This window comes from Equus caballus, chromosome 14 (genome assembly GCF_041296265.1).
Source record: "Equus caballus isolate H_3958 breed thoroughbred chromosome 14, TB-T2T, whole genome shotgun sequence".
Taxonomy (NCBI): domain Eukaryota; kingdom Metazoa; phylum Chordata; class Mammalia; order Perissodactyla; family Equidae; genus Equus; species Equus caballus.
The window spans coordinates 106,193,310-106,210,025 of NC_091697.1; positions in this window are offsets into that span (position 1 = coordinate 106,193,310).

The following is a 16,716-nucleotide window of genomic DNA, read 5'->3' on the forward strand; positions in this document are numbered from 1 at the left end:
AGGATAGCCACCGAAGATACACAAACATGGTTCAGATGCTCCCCCACTCATTGTCTCCTGTTACTGAAGAGCAGTTTGGCAATACGTATGAGAAAGCCTTTAAAATCTTAACGTGCCTGCTGCTTGCAGCCGAGATGGAATAAAAGGTACCAGATTTACTCTCCTGCCTGAAAGTACCAAGAAGAATTAAAGAAAAAAACCAGACAAAATATATTAAACAACGGTTTTCAAAATACTCTCTGAAACACAGGGAACAAGTGGGTTGAGCCCTACAAAATGGCTTCGGCTGACTTCCAGAGAGTTCCCAGACCACACACAGGGTCGGGAGAGGGCTCCCAGGCGGAGCCCAGATTATTCCCTGACTTGAGGAGAGGGAGCTGAGGGTCTGGGGAGAGGGGGGGAACTGCAGTTCTCAGAACAAAGGGCTGGGGAGTAAGAGCTGCACAGAGAACCACCGAGGCTCTCCCTTGCTGGTGAGAGGCTGGCACGTGCACGTGGGGAAACTGCCCGCAGCTGGGAAAGACCAGCTAACAGGACCAGGAGCAACAGCGCCCGGCAATCCCAGGGCCAGATGCGGGGGAAGTTCTCCCTGACACGATTCGTTAGATAGGTCCACAGAGGGATCTTGCCTCAGGGGTGGGGAACACGCCCCAGACGAAGCCCTACTCCAGACTTGCCAACAAATCTTCAAGGCAAGTCTAAAAGGCATCAAACTGTTTCTGACCAACTTAATTGCATCCTAGAACAAAGCTCATGAATACCGAAAGGAATAAAAAAGTATCCAGTCCCCAACGTGGGAAAATTCACAGTGCCTGGAATACAATAAAAGGCTAATTGTCACGCAAAGAAGCAGGAAGACGTGACCTATAATGAGGACGATAATCAATCCAAACTGAGCGAGAGCTGACACAGACCTTGGCATTATCGGGAAAGGACATGAAAACAGGAAAACTGTGTTCCACACGTTCAAAAGTTAAGTAGGGACATGGAAGATTTGTTTCCTTTTTTCTTTTTTTTTTCAGCTTGATTGAGGTACTGAAAGATTTTTGAAAGACCTAAATCAAACTTCTAAAGATAAAACCTACATTATGTGGGATGAAAAATACACTTAAAGGTATAGGTGACGCATTAGACACTACAGAAGAAAAAATTAGTGAATTTGAAGATGTAGCAATAGAAACTCTCAAGAGAAATGAATGTTTTTAAAAAATGAGCAAAGCGTTGGTGAACTATGGGACTTCAAGTAACCTGACACATGTGTGATCAGAACCAAAGGAGGGGGGCAGAAAAAAACGTTTGAAGACATAATGACCAAGATTTTGCCAATGAATACCATAAACCCCCAGTTCCTAGAAGCTGGACAAACCTCAAGCACAAAAATCAAATAAGCACAAGTAATCGAAACCAGTGATAAAGAGAAAATTCTTCAACGCAACAAGAGAAAAGGGACACATTGCATACAGAACAACAAAAATAAGGCCAGCAGCTTTTTTCTTTCAGTAGCGAAAAGATGCTGCTCCCCTGTTCTGTTTTCCTATGAGAAATCTGAAGTCATCTTTCTATAGAATTCTATATCCAGGGAAAATATCTTTGAAAAGCCAAGTCAAGATAAACGTTTTTTCAGACAAAAAAGCTGAAAGAATTCATCACAATCAAACTCCCACTGAAAGAAATGTTAAAGGATGTCAGTCAGGGAAAAGGAAACAATATCGGAGAGGGATCCACACAAAGTTAAGAGAACCAGAAATGGGAACTACATGGGTAAATATATAAGGTGATTTTCTTATTAATAAAATATCTTTGAACGATAATTCATTGTTTAGGCAAAAACAATGACAATGAAGTGTGGGGTTATAATAGATGTACAAGTAAATTGTATGACAATGATACCACAAAGGCTGAGAGAAAAGGAATGAAAGTATACTGTTTTAAGAGCCTTATGCACATGTGAAGTCATATTATGTCGCCTGACTGTAGAGGTGGTCATTAAAGACGTATACTGTATGCCCTAAAGCAACCACTTAAATGAAAAACAAAAAGTTGTAACTCTAAGCCAGAGGAGATAAAATAAAATCATTAAAAATATTCAATTAATCCAAAATAAGATGTAAAAAAGAGGAAAAGGAGAACCAAGAACAGATGGGACAAATACAAAACATTGCTGAGATAGATTAACGACCTAAATAAGCGGAGAGAGAGAGAGAGTGCTCATGAGTAAGATTCAACCTCATTAGCACGTCAATACTCCACAAATTCATGTATAGAGTCAATATAATTCCAAACCAAATCCCAGCTCTATTTTTGCAAAAATTAATAAACTGATTCTCAAATTCACATAGAAATATAAAGCACCTAGAATAGTCTAAAGGACTTAGAAAAAGAAGAACAAAGTTGGAGCACTAGCACTGCCTGATTTCAAGACTTCTTATAAACCTCCACTTGTCATCACAATGCGGGATTGGCAGAAGATGGGCTGACGATCAAGGGGCAGAAGAGAGAGTCCAGAAATAGACACCCACATAACAGACAACTGATTTTCCCCAGAGGAGCACAGGCAATTCAGTAGAGAAAGGACAGTATTTTCAATAAATAGGATGGAACAATTGGATATCCATTAGAACTTCGATCCATACCTCATACTTCATCCAAAAGTTTATTCAGAACATTCCAAAATTAACCCAAAATAGACCACAGGGGGAGCTGAAGTTAGTTAAGGCCAGGAAGTCCTCAATCATTAATTGCCTAAGGGGCTGTGTGTTAGGCCAGGAGGGCTGGGAGATGCTGTTGTTAAGCACACTGGCCTCCCAGAAAGAGAGAGGAATGCAGAACCCACAAAAGCACAGGTGCAGAAGGAGGCGTGTCCTCTCTCCTGGGCAGGCCCTGTGGAGGCCCGGGGAGGCCGGGGGAGGCTCCAGAGTCTCTGGACCCCATGAACAGCTTGCAGACTCAAGAACCCAGGAGACAGCATGCTAGACAAGGACACAGGGCTTCTCTCACGGGGCTCCATCTTCCTGCTGGGAGGACGGCGTGTCTCCCTCCTGTGATCGGGGACACCCACAGAGGAACCAGAGAGAGGGTGAGTGTGTGGAACTCTGAGACACCCCAGGAACCCCCAGAAATGAGGAGAGGAGAGGCTGAGGCAGTGCTGGAGATCCCTCAGGCTTCAGCTGGCAGGGAAGAACCAGCAAACATATTAATTTTTAAGAGATTTCATATCAACTCATAAGTTGGTGAGGCAAGGGGACATTTGGGCGACGAGGGTAGCATAAAAAAAACTCTGGAAGAAAATAAATCAATACTCTCAGTTATTAATCTTTGGATGGAGGAGTTCCAGGTTATTTTTATTTTCTTCTTTATCATTTCTGTGTTGTCTGAATGTTTTACAATAAACGTGTTACTTTTATAGTCATAAAAAAGCAATAAAGCTATTTTAACTTATTAAAAATCTCCAAAGCAAAATCAGAATTTAAAAAAGAATAGTATGATCCCATTTTAGTGAAATACAAACTCATTATAAACATGTATAAAAGAAGGATGGGATGCGATACACAAAAATATTAGTGGAATGATGATTTGAGTAGTAGAATTGTGTATTGGTGTTTTTTTCATTTTTCTTTTCTGGGCTTTTTTCTCAACTTTCTCCAGTGAGCGTTTGTCACTTTTATAATCTGGAAGGTTATAAAATTATTATGATTATTTTTAAAATTTTGTGCATAGAAATGAAGGCTGGCTGGACACATACCTGTATACAGGTCTATTCAACTCTCTGGGATCTCTCTCTTTTGTCTATAAAAAGGAGGAGGTTGGACTAGATGGATTTTAAAGCCCTTTTCACTCTAAGAATTAATCTGTTTTAAGTTTTCATAGATTACCTGTGAAGAACTTCGGTACTCTTATGTTTAAGCTTAAAAATGAAAATAACTAATAGGAGAGGTTTTTCATTTCTCCAAAAGCTTTTCCCTTCCTCAGATTGTCTACCGAGCTGGGCATTCTGCCCTGGGTTTCTTTCTTTGAGACTGGGTCCCTTCTTGCTTCAGATGAGATTAATTCTGAAGTTCAAGATTGCTAGGCCTTCATGTGTGTTTATAAACTCCTTATTGAGGCTCATAACTCGTACTTGCTCAAACACTGATGCGGCCTTTTCCATGCCATACTGCCCATAAATTACCCAAATACCGAGTTTCCAGATTGCTTTTTTCCCTTTGCTGCCCCATTAAATCATCATATTAATCACTCCAACATTTTCCTTCATTGAGGATTTTGATGAATGGGAAGTAAATTATCTGTCAATTGCCTAGTCACCAAAGTATGTAAGATTATTTCAGACTTCTTAAAAAGTAGCTATCCCAAACTGCCCACTACAAATACCAAGGGGCCTGATTTCTCCTGAGTTACAGCAGCAGATGTGCTGGACTCCCCCTGGAAGGGCTAACGCTCGAGTGGTCACATCGGTGCACATGAATCTGATTTTATTAGTTGCCATTATTATTTACGGTTTGCTGAGGAGCAGTGGTGCATAGCTCTTTGTGGGCTTGCATCTTAGCTCACTTACCATGGAAATACTGGGACCAGGATATATTTTTCCTTCACTAGTATCTCGTCCTTAAAGACATCGGTTCACAAACTCAAAACTGAAATGAAGATCTGAAGCGTGTAGGGCAGGATACGATGGTCCCTCTCCCGCTTACGGCTGCCGACCTCCTCTGGGGGACGCATCTTTGCTACCTTTCCAACACAGGTACCTAGAGGCTGTGGGAAAGACCACTTGGCAGTGTGGGAGGCAGATGGCATCCTGGTTGTAAGCGTGAGTGTTAGTGTCACATAGATCTGGATTAAATCCTGGCTCTGCACTTATTAACTGTCATCTTCAGAAAATTACTTAACCTCTTGGGGTTTCTCTTTGCTCAGCCATCAAATGGAAGTAACAATAATAGATACCCCATTGGGTTGTTAAGGAGGATTAAAAGAGGTGAGACTTTGTAGATCCCTAAAAGAGTGCTTAGAGCACAGATAACATCCAATACATTTTAGCAAACATGATTAAGAAAATGAAGCCCATGGGCTGCTGCACAGGCGCGCAGTGAATTGCAATGTTCTTTTATCTGTTCCAGAGAAATATTCCAGTGTTTGCGTCCACTGAGTTTCCTTTCTCCTAGGCAGACCACTTGCGTTCCTAACTGTGTCTCCTTCTGCTGTGTGAACAGAGCTCCCACATGTCGTCTGCGTGGCGTTCTCCCCGTCTGCGCAGCACTGCTCCGCGTTGATAGCTCTCCGGACACGAGCGAACCACTGAACAGTCTGACTTAATACCATAAGCCCTACAAGCAGCTCTTTGACTTCCAAACATTTCAAGGCTATTCTTAAAAAAGGACAGTCTAAGAATTTTAAAAGCAGTCTATTTCACTTGCGTTACTGACAGGGAAAAAAAAATCTGAGCACCTTCACGGCTGAAAAGAAAACCGCTAAGACGATAGCTTGCGTTTTCCTTGCCAAGTGTTATGCAAAATTATTTCATTTTATTTTTGTAGAAAAACCAAGGAGACAGGCAAAGGTACAATACTTTGAACTTGGGTCATCAACTACGAAGTTAAGGCAAAAAGAAGGTTGGTAGCTTGGTAGCGCTGTCGAGCGGATTCCGACTCCTAGCGCCCGTGTGCAGCAAAGCAGAACCCTGCCAGCTCCTTTTGCGCTGTCCTCGCCCCTTCCAGCCCTCTGTCAGACAACACTGTGCTGCTATTCACAGGGTTTTTATGGACACTTTTTTTCAGAAGTGGGTGGCCAGGTCCTTCTTCTTGGTCTGTCTTAGTCTGGAAGCTCCGCTGAAACCTGTCCACCATGGGTGACCCTGCTGGCATTTGACATACCAGTGGCGTAGCTCTCAGCACCACAGCAACATGCAGCTGCTGCAGCCTGACGACCGACAAATGGGTGGCATGGTTCCCTGACCGGGAAACGAACCCAGGCCGTGGGTGGTGAGCACGCTGGATCTTAACCACCAGACCACCAGGGCTGGCTAAAAGGAGGTTAAGCAACACGTTCTCTGCTGCAGCTGGTCAGTAGTTTCTAAACTACTAGTTCACAGTTCCATGAATCACCTTCTCATTTAATATCCTCCTCTCCTTCGGGGAGCCCAGAGGCTTCTATTTGCAGTTTCCTGGAGTCACTCTGAGTGTCATCACCATCATAACAATAATAATGGCCAACATTACTGAGCCCCTATTATATACCAGATGGTGTTCTGAGCTTTTTACATGTATTAACTCATCCAAGCCTTCACCAACTCTATGAAACAGGTACAATTACTCCCATCACTAACAATGAGGAAATGTGGCACTTGTCAGAGGACACACTACTGGCATGTAGTATGGTACCGTGGCACGAGCCTGGGATTGGCAGAGTTAACCTTGATGAGCAGTTCTCTGGACCTGTTGCCTCTCTTTTCACACATGGGTCTTTCCGTCAATGCTGCTTTGCCAGTGTGAACTACAAGCTTGGCACTCTTCCAAGGCAACCGACTCAGGGCCAGTGAGCAGACAACACTCTTTAAATGAGAGAGATGCAAAAAGAAAGGAAAGTTTGGGGCATTGGCCCAAACTTCAGTTTCCTTTTCCAAACTTTACCATTTCTTACCCTTAGCTGTGGGTGATTAGAGGATAAAGAGGGAACGTGCGTAACACTGTGGGCAACTTGAATAATGAAAGAAACAACGTTTGGGAGACTATGATTTGTCCAACGCAAACTGCACTTTGCATACCATCCCCCACATGCCAGACTCTCCTGACACACTCAGCCTTGGAATGTCCTCGGCCCTCATCATGAAACGGATGTGCTGGATGTCTTATTGCTGCACGGAAATCATCCAGTCTCCACGGCTGTCCCATCACCACGAGGAGGTCAGCCTTCAATGAATTCATGCTGAGACGAAAGCAGGGAGAGAGAATGACTAGTTCGTTGATAGTCACAGGTTGGGCGTGATTAAGATCATGAGTCGTTATCAAACCCCAAAGCCTGACAGCCATTTGTGAAATGAGGCCCCTCCGAGAAGGGCTCCTTCAAACCTCTTGACGTAGAAAACATCACGTTCTGACTTGCAAAAATAAAACCTGTAAGTGAAAGATTTGCCTTGGAACAAGTCAGCAACCAAATGATGAACGCACTGGGTAATGCTGGGAGCCGGGGAGAATGAAACTGAGAGGCTCCTTTGTCTTCAGGCCAAGGAACTCACCGCAACCTCAAACCTTTTTTTCAAGCAGAATTAAAAATAGGTTGGTGGGAGGGGTTCCAAGTAGGTGGGGAGAACGTCACCATTAGGAAGGTGGCTGTCCACCCAGATCTTCTAAGCCATAAAACCACAGAGATTCTGCTCATGAGCCTGCTGCTAGAGAAGCCCTGTGACACCTCCCTGGAGCTTACATGGTGTGGGACATAAATAATGTGGAAAGAATAAAATGAGGCCAAGACTCGCTTCAAAGTTTGCTGAGGATTTGAGTTCCTTTGGGGAACTCGCTCAAGCATGAGCTTCTGCTCTGTCAAACAGATGGGCTGTTTACACTGCTCCTCTCCCATGAGGACTCCAGATTCATGTGAAGACATGAGGAAGAGAAGACAAATAAGGAAAAAATTCTAATACCAAAATAAAGTAGTTGGGTATTAGGTGTATCCCACCTCTGCAGAAACAGAATATATTTTGCCCTTGCAAGAGTCCAACAACCCCACACAGTCCAGAAGACCAGCCACTCGAGAGATCAGGAGGGGCTCGTAGAGGCAGAAGGGCAGCCAACCGGAGGTGGAAGATGTCACAGTTAGCACAATGGCTGGACAGAGAGAAGCCCCAGGCTGGGCTGGCATCTGGTGGGTAGTTAGTGTTGCTCACACACATTGCACACGCTATCATCTGCCCCATGGTTTTAACATCCTTCCTATGCTCATGGATTATGAGGTATTGTCCTGGCATTTATGTATTCATAACTTAAAATTAACTGAACTAAGATCCTAACATATAAATGGAAAATTCATAAAAGAGAAAAAACAATTAAGCTAAAAACACTGCAAAATGTCAAGCATCAGAAATTCAAATTAAAACCACAGTGAACTAGCATTTTGCACTTCCAAAATTAGCCAAGAGTTTTAAATTATAATACCCAGTTCTGGCAAGAAGACTGTAAAAGGAAACCTCCCTAATGATGGCCATGATGATGGCAGCTATCAGAGCCTGGTACTTCCTCAGTGCTCAATAAAGAGTTGTTGAATGAATGAAGTTCAAGAAATTCTGCCTTCCAGTTCACCTCGGACTTAGCCGGGCCCACCCACACTCGTGATGGTTTTTCCCTGCAGAACATCAAAGTCACAGCAAAGCCTCCAACAGACAGCTATTTTATGAGGTCCTATCCGCTCTAGAATAGTTTCTTTATCATTCTGACGATCCGCCCCAGGGGAAATGACCACGTCTCCCTCCACACTAAAAATTCTCCTTGGCCCTGGTGGAAAATGTGGCAAGTTTTGCAACAGACTTGAAGTTCAAAGTGTGATTCATGTTCTTGGAGAGCGATCTGTCAAGACAGCATTCAACAGAATAAACTGTCCTGCCCGGGAAGGCTGGGCTAGGGGCTTACTGGTTTAATGCAAACCCACTTGGTTCTATAAATACACAGGTGAGTCACAGAAGCGGGCATGGGCTACCCACTTTGTTCATCTTGGGGGGTCTTGAACTGGTGGTGGGTTGACACTCCCTAAAAGGAGTCCTCAAAACACATTTTGGGTCAGAAAGAGATAAATGTGAGGAAGCGCTCACACAGGAAGCACAGGATTCTAGAACCATTAGGACTAACTCGTTCTTAATTGCTCATGAGAAAACCGAGGCTCAGAGAGGTTAAATAAACGCCCAGAGTTAAACAGCCAGAACTGGAACCCTGAGAAACAAATTCCCAGTCTTGGGCTTTTTCCGCTTGAACAGAGTGGGTCACAGAATATTTCATGGCGCACAGCTCTAAAAGATTTTCCAGGAAACGAAGGCAGAAGGGGGTTGTGAGGCAAGATAGGTTTTTGGAGCAGTATATGCACCATGCTCTATCCACCCATGATGCCCCATCCCCACTTCTGCTGGCGATCCCCAGGCCACCTCAGCATTTAAAAGGCTCTGAGAAGACGCGCAGCAAGAAAAGTTTTTAAGGTTGTTTAAAATCGGCGTTTTCCAGTTTGCATGATCACAGAACCTCTATCACACTCAACGACGATTCTAGAGAACTCGTCTTCCTCAGAGTACACTTTCAGAAAGGCTGCGCTGTGACTTCCCCAAGTCTTTCCTTGCCTGAAACCAGCCTCAGACACGTGGCACAAGTTACTGCAGGGTCAAGGTGGGACCTCAAAAATAACCAACTATTGCCCCCCAGGAAACCTCCTGCTCTGGAACATTGGGATTTTGCCCAGTGTTTTCCCTTCTCTTTTTATTCCTAAATTCTTAAGCCTTCAGAGATCCCGTGAACCAGCTCATTTCTTGCCCCTCTGAAATCTGAGTTTTACCAGCATTGTAGTTATGCCATCTCTAAAGCAGCTGGCGGCTTTGCTCCCAGCCTGGGCAGAGCGGGAGATGTGGTGCGTTCACTCCACAGCCCCCGCCCGGAAAGGCGGCCCTTCTTAGTAAATTACTACCTCCTTGTTTCGACAAGTGCTTCCTCTTCAAATACCCAGAAAAAGTTTTGGCATTTTCTGCATTATAGAACTTTCCCTTAGCTTCAACTAAAACATGAATAATTAAGTAACTTTCCAAGGTCACTTTATTGGCATTCACCATCATGGGAAAGAATTTGAAACCCCCAAAATGATGTCTTCCAATAGCAGAAAATCAGAGGACTTTCTGTAGGTGGCCCGTTTCAGAGTTCAAAATATACTCACAGAGATATTGGCCTCTGCTAGATCTTATTCCTCAATTCGTTTTTAAGAGTCCAGAAAGCATTTTCACTCTCTTTGTTTTATTAAGAAGCATCGGATCAGGTGTGGCTCATTCGATCACTTCCCACTCTGGAAAGCCCCCTGGTGGGTCTGCATCAAGCTGGCCTTGAGGCTCTTGCAGACTGTTCTCCCCTCTGCTCCGTCTGCCCGTCATGATACCTCTCCTAAAGACTTTCAGGTAAGGTCTAGACGAGCAGTTAGTAAGAAGTGAACCTCCGTGAGCTACGTGTCCAAATCACCAGTGGACAGATCTCGGGACAGAGAAACTGGAACATGCGGTGCCTTGTCCCGTGCTCCCCCAGCCACAGGCACAGAGCCCTCACTCCAGCCACCTCAGACGGGTCCTCAGACGTGAACCTCTGAAGCTGGGTGCGGAAAAGCCTGCGGGGCTCCTTCTTTGTGGCCTGACCACTCGGCAGGGAAACATTGTCTCTTCTGAGTTAACGGCACCTGAGTGAATCTACAGCCACAGGGGGAAGCCCTCTGCCCCTAAAGCTTTCGGGTCCATTTTGGATACAGACTAAACCACGTGGGACGCAGGCGTAATCTGGGAGCAAATCGGGACAATTCTGCCCTCCGCTCTGGGCACCTGAGAAACAAGAAAGAGGTGGGTAGATTAGAGCAGAAAAGGAAGAGGCATCAAGTGATTTATGAAGAAAGATTAAAGCAGTGAAAAGATAGCTTGGCCAAGGCATCACTAAGATTCGGGGGAAAGGTAAGAAAGTCCGTAAATATTTGCAGGATGAAAAATCTTCTGTTACACACTCTGTACACGCACACGCATACACACCAGCACCCTATGGATGGGGTTAAACATCTTTCCTTTAAGGGGTTTAAAATAGGCTGGTGGGAGATTTATTGAACCCCAAAAAGGGCTAGCGACTCCTCTCAGGGGAAGTGACCCACAAGTTCAGCTTGTGGGAGGAAGAGGGGAGTTAGGGCCCAGAAAGGGAGTGGTTTCTGTCCCAGACACATTCTCCAAAAGTGGTTTCCTCTTTTGTGGGCAGGTGTGACGGCCAGGAGGGCGATGTCTGTGAAGTGTGGGGTTCACAGCCATCTCTCATTACTGTAATGGAGGTGCTTTCGCTACTGTAAGACTCGGAAGAACAAACAGCTTGAGATAATAAATTGTTGCCATTGCTGTGTGCTTGAGATAATGACCTGTTGGCTGGCATCGTTGCTTGTCACGAAGCCACAAGGCCTGACATGCAGTTCATTGTTACATTTAAGGTTTACAAAACAGTACAAAAAGGGCTTTTGGTAAGTTTGTTGTGCGCCTACCTTAGAACACAGTGACTGGGTGCCCTTCTTGATCCTAGTTTTTCATTCCTCAGAATATAAAATACCATGTGGCAGTCCAAGTCATTCTCCCAAGGAACATGAACTTTCCCAACACAGGGGGAGTTTTGATAAGAACAGATGAGGCCTGCAAGGGTGTCCAAACAGAAGACAAGCTCTTCTCAGGCGTGTCCTAAGGACACTGGTGAAAACATTGACTGGCAGGATGAAATTAGAGATAATCCACAGAGACAAGAGAGGGAGCTGAGCCAGAGAAGCTCTGAGGAAAACACCTCTGCTCCCAACTCCTAGTTGTATCACCATCTCTCTGAGGAATCGCACATTAAATCGTATGATGTTTACTTTATGTCACCTATGTTCGCAGCGGGGGAAATCAGAAAACACGTTTGGTTGTGGTAGATTGCATTACAGTCACCAAGCTTGACCACTGCCTGTATCGGAGCCCTCTGCAATGACTTTGCAGAGCCTTCCACTAGAAACAAAGTCTGTTTTCCTCCCCTGTTGATTTAAGTTGTTCGTGTGGGCTGAACAGACAGTGCGCCAATTCCAGAGCAAAGCCTGAGAGATGGCCCGTGTTCCCACTTGTTCCCTTGCACTTCTGTCATCGCTGCGAGAAGAACATGCCTGGTTAGCCCACGGGTCCAAGGAAGAGGAAATACTTAGAGTAGACCAGGACCCAACCTGCAGCTTGAAGCCACGGCTAGCCACGCTGAGCTCAGCTAGACCGGCTGAGCCATGCACATAGGTCGCGAGTGAGAAAAAAGTGATTGTTGTCTTAAGACGCTGAGTTCTGAGGTGGTTTGTTATGCAGCACTGCTGTCGCAAAAGGTAAGTGCTACACATATATGGAGGAAAATAAAAAACCCTCATAATCCCACCATCCAGAGATAACCACCAACTGGTGTGTGTTTTTCCTCGTATTTATTTATATATGTATATGTGTGTGTTTGTGCTATGTGTATGCTAACTTTTATAAAGCAGTGTATATATTGTACATACTGCTTTGAAACTTTCTTCACTTATTTGGGAAATTTTTTCCAAATCAATAAATATATTTTACAACATATTTTGATGAGCATAGTGTTGTGCAATATTGATGCAGCATATACATTTTTAAATTTTAGTTGCTAAATTTGAGTAGTAGCTGAATATATTTCCTTTGTAAACAACACAAAAATATGCAGACTAAAATGTAAGTCCTCCTTTAACATATACCCTCCCCAATATAATCCCTCCACTCCCCATATTTAATCACTGTGAAAGGCTTGATTTGTCTCCGTGCAGACGTTTTTTCTATGCATTTGTTACAAGTACAAATATACCTACACATGTGTAAGATTTTAAATGTGAATAGTATTATAATGATTTTAGGATCTGCAACTTTTCTTTTTCACTAAACAGCTTCTTTTAGAGATTGTTGCTTGTCAGTCCTGTAGGTGGACCTCATGATGTTAAACTGCTGACTAATAAACCATAGTACGGACAAGCCACAATTTACTGAAGTACTCCATCATTAGCAGACCTGTGAGTTGTATCCAAGATTTTGGACTGTTCAGTGAACATCCTTCTTCATGCCTCTGTGAGTACATAAGCAAGTGTTTCTCCAGGATCAGTACCTTGAGAGGAATTAACAATTTTAATAGAGACTGTCAAGGTGCTTTCCAAAAGGCGGTGTCCATTTCACCCTCCACTGACAGCATGTGAGAGGACCCGTGCACACCACCACCCTCCACCACCAGCATACGAGAGGACCCGTGCACTCCAACACCAGCCAAGGCCTCTGCACTTATTGCAACTAACTTTGCAGCTTGTCTCAGAATTTCGGCTTCCTAACCTTTAAAATGGCCAGGATAATTCTTGCCTCGTCATGTTATTAAAGGAAGACACCACGGTCAGCAGTGGTAGCATTGCTCTCATTTTTGTTTTTGTCTGCTAGCATTCCTCTGTGTGAACCTGTATTTCATCCACCCAGCCTCCTCTCTTTCCCACATTCATACATTTCATACATTTCCCTAGGCCTCCCCCATGTTTCCTACTTCTCAAAACCCAAATTCTCACCATCTTTCAAGGCTAACTGCAGGTCCCTCCTTCATCATGTGGTTCACTGGCCACTCTTCTGAACTTCCGGACACATCTTTGCTGTGCCCTTTTTTTTACTTTACTTAGAATTACCAGCCATTTAATAACAGTGTTAAAGTGGATGCTATTTATCGATTCTTAACTCTGTACGAGTTAATCATCACCACACTGTTATTATTCTCAACTTACAAAAAAAATTCCAGAGGCTCAAAGAGTTTCAACAACCTGCCCAAGGCCACACACAAGAGGCAGAGAAGAGATTCGAGGCCACATGGCCATGCTGCAAATCCTGCCATCAACCACTCTGCAACACGGTCCTCACCCCTTCGAGGAAAACGGCGTAACACAGCGCCCGGCATGTGTGCAAACGCAATTACTGTTGATCGGTTAAGTCTCTTCCCCCCTCACGTTCCAGACGTGAATAACCATTCGCTCCCTCTGTGCCATACCCCATTATCTAAGGCCCAGCGAGAGAGCTAAGATTTGGTTGAGTAAATGCTATGTATCTACTCCTTATGCAAGAGCTATTTGGGCTACACGAGAAATAGATTTCACAGCCGCTTGGCTTAAGGAACTTCTGTTTTATATTTGAAGGATAAAATGTCAACAATTGGAACAAAGTGTTATGAATCAAAATGCCCCAAAATACCTACTTAAAAAAAAAAAAAGACCTGAACCAAATCAAGAGTCATATGGCATGCAACAGTGCTTGGGAAGAGAAAATCTCCACCAAGCTGAGGTCACATGAAATGGCCTTTGAAGAATGGGTGGAAGTGGGCGGGGAGGAGGACATTGCCGAGGAGAGGGACAGCCAGAATGAGGTCATGGGTCCAGATTTCCAACTCCTCCTTCTTTCCCATGCTCAGGGCTTCCCTGCTCCTCCATTCCCTCTCTATAAAGCGGGGATAATAACACAGCCCATCACTCGTACTTAACAAAAACAATAAAAACGATCTAATTAGGCCATGCCTGTAAAGCACTTTGAGCTCCATCACAGAAGGGAAGTGACTATAAAGAGGGAAGTTATTATTAGTGTGAATGTGGGACAGCTCTTTTTAAAAAACCAGAGCAATTCTACTTTCGTAATTAATTTCAGTCCTAGAAACCGGTGGCCTCGCAGATTCCTGCATGGAGAAGCTTCTCTAGTTCTAGGTTTCAGACAAAGACATTAGACTGGAAATAACAACTCCACCCTGAAAATGGAAATCATCAAAAATCATCAGGCCCCGCTAGTATCTGAATGGGTAAAAGATCCCATACACAAGAAACAAACTTACCAAGCCAGGTGACAAAGATGATCACAAACTAGTGCTTCAATTGGAAACCTGAAACGTGGCCAGTCTGGCCTTGGGCTGAAATGACCAAATCTCATACTTAAGCCCATTAGAACATGTTTGCACAAAACTGTTAAGCAATGCGGGTTGTTTGTGTCCAAAAAGCAGTCCACACAGTAAGTGCATTGTTCTCAGCATAATACTAAGACTTGTCTTCCAAGATTGGAGCATTTTATCCCAGAAAACAAACTCTGAAAAAGACAAAATTGCCAACTACCTAACTGCGGGTTCAGGGCATATCTCCCTCTTGTGGAGGAGGATGTGGTGGTGCTCCAGGGTGCCACGATGGCAGGACTGCCGTCAATTTATAGATGTGGTTAGAAGGCAGATTCCATATCAACCCAGAAAGAAATTTGTAACCCTTGGAGCTGGTGGAGAGTGTCACAGACTTCATCTTGAGGTGGAGAGCGCCCCAACGCTGGAGGTGCTCAAACACCAAGAGAGAGGCTAGAGAAGGGATTCCTGAAACAGAGAAAATTGAACTTGATGACTCATAGTTGCCTATTTAAGCCTACGATCAGTGTGCTTCTTCATAGTCCGAGGTGGCCCTGCTGAATATGAAATGAACCTGGACCCAGGAATGGGGAGGGGGCCAATGAAAAGTCCTCGTTGAGAAATGTTTCCCAGCTGCAAGTTATTCAGCATCAACTGTGAACGTTGAAGACAGCCTCCTGGCTTCAACAATTCTTGAGTGAAGATTAGCAGTTTGGGGTTTGGAGATCTTTTCTCTTTCTTCAAAAAAATCTTTAAGAAATCAAGTATGCCGTGATCTGACAGGAAATGGAGGGTGCCCTGCTCTGGATTGCTGCTTCTTGCAGGAGCCTATTAATCCTGGTATTATCATGGCCCAAGGAGCTCAAGGTCAATGTCCTCAACAAGGACACTTAAGAAAGCAATAATAATAATAATAACAATAATAATGGCAACAACAGCAATAGAGACAAGAAGAAGAGCAACACAACCGCCACTCACTGAGAGAGCTTCATGCTGTTCTAACCAGACTGACTCCTTTAAACCCATTTGACAGGTAAGTGGAGCCAAGGTTTGGAGGTAGGCAGTTTGGATCCATGTCCAGGCATGTAACCATCACACTGCACTGTTGACATTTTAAATTTCTTTTTCATCTAAATGCCATCTGTTCTACGTGCCGTGTGTCCAGCATCTTCTCTGCCCTTTTTTGAAGGGCAGTCTTTGTCCACAGCATTAGTCCGGTCGTCAGGCAGACAGAGCCCTGTCATCTCACATCTGTGTCACTTACCAGCTGTGTAACCTACTCATTCTCATCAAGCCTGCTCTCTCGTCCATAAATCGGGGTAGTAACATCTACCTCTCACGTCCACTGTGAGGATGGGGAATGGCCACGTCTGTGCTGCCCCTAGCACGATGGCTACCACAAAGGGAGCCCTCAACACCTGGGGCACATCAGGAAGGAACGCCCTGGAACTCCTGGGTTATGTGTTTCCAAATGTGGAATTTTTCACAGGGCATCATGCTGACAATGAAAGTGGCCATTCTGATCTGTGACTACAGGTCACTTGCCAGTGTCTGGGCCTTCAGGAGACCAGCCCCCAGCTGGGCAGGCAGGGCCCATTGGAAACCTGTGGTTTGATGGATTCAGCACCTGAGACGTGTCAGAGCAGAGACCAGGTTCCTTGGTGTTTATTGCAAAAGCTGCCAAACATGCTCAGTGAGCAGGAAGGACTGCCTCCCGCTCTCTGTGGCCAGATTCTGGAGCCCATGGGAAGCCAGAAGCTAATGAGATTCCATGAAATCCAGCCAGGATGCTCGTGGCAGGTGGAGTGCTTCTAAAAGTTAGACGTTAATTTGAGTAAATTCAGATCTATCTTACATCGCTTGTAAATCGATGGGAATCGGAATCATAGGACACTTCAAAGAACTGGGAATTATTTAGTAAAAAGCCACAGGAAAAAACAGGACTACCAGCATGTTATTCTCAAATAACAGGGCCAGGGAAGGAATCCACAGAACTGGATTGGTGCTTGAGCCTCCATGACAATAGTTATGTCCTGCACCAAAGTGTAAAGCAAAGGGAACA